Source organism: Meleagris gallopavo, chromosome 1 (assembly GCF_000146605.3).
Source record: "Meleagris gallopavo isolate NT-WF06-2002-E0010 breed Aviagen turkey brand Nicholas breeding stock chromosome 1, Turkey_5.1, whole genome shotgun sequence".
In the NCBI taxonomy this organism is placed as follows: Eukaryota; Metazoa; Chordata; class Aves; order Galliformes; family Phasianidae; genus Meleagris; species Meleagris gallopavo.
This window is the reverse complement of record NC_015011.2, coordinates 30,246,554-30,247,728: the sequence shown is the minus strand read 5'-3', so window position 1 is coordinate 30,247,728 and position 1,175 is coordinate 30,246,554.

The following is a 1,175-nucleotide window of genomic DNA, read 5'->3' as shown; positions in this document are numbered from 1 at the left end:
TTAAAATTGGATCTAAGGCTGAAAGAAAAGTAAAATTTCTGTACTACTTTAGCAACACGAGTACCAATTTCTGATTTCCAGTGTGGAAGCTGGACTGCTTGCAACAGTGAAAATATTAAGTTTTGTAATATGCTGTTGTGTAATGATAACGTTTATCATTTAAGTGTCCCTTTGCAAAAACTCTAAGCATGAGATACTGCAATACCAAGCTACCAAATTTTCATTCTTGAAAACAATGCCTGTGAATGGTTTAATTATTTTGTTCTTTCTTAAACCTTCCTGCCAAGAATCTTTACTGGATTAAGTATTCAACACCAAGAGATTAAAGACGTATATCCCTGTAGCTACCACTGCACTTATCTCCACATAATCACCAGGATTAGCTTTCTAAGGAAGTAGATCAAAGCTTTATTTCCTTGTGTGTATCCGATAATAAAGGCTAAGGATAAACCAAACACTCAACACTTTTGCATCTGTCCCTCAGCTACTAGATCAAGAATAAGACTGTGAATAAAGATAAAGACAATGTGGAAAGCTGCAGCACTCTACAACAGCTATAATAATAGGAACATGGCAGAGTAATAAAAGGGAACTAGAAGGACAGTGAGTTACATAAAATCTTTAAGGATAGATAAAGGAAGGCAATTAATAAACTGCAGAGCATTTTGAAAGTATCTGTGAATAAATATTCACAAGAAAACACTACTTGTGTACAGATCTGTGGAGCATGTGACCACGAACTACAAAATTCTGTGCTTCATTATGATTTGTTCTTTGAAATGAAGGTTTTATAAAAACTATCTGTACCCAGTAGAGAACAAAGCACTCATTCTAAGCAACAGCACCAGGGAGCTCTGTTGTTAAATGCATAGTAAGGATGTAATAATTTGAGTTGGTGACATGCAGAAAGGCCAGTGCATTATTGTTTACTTTCCTGTACAGTTCTGGACAGTCATCGACAAATAAAAAGACTTATATTTGTACATAAGGTCATTATATTTTGCAGTGATGTATGAAAACAAATATTTCACTAAGGCAGAAAACAAGGAATTCAAGGGAGACTGCTAACTCTTACTTCTTCTGTCTGGCTTATCTGAAAGTAGGCCATCAGTGTCTTAAGTTATTATTAAGTTAGAAGAAAGGCAGGACTGTTACAAGAAAAAATGAAAAGGAAA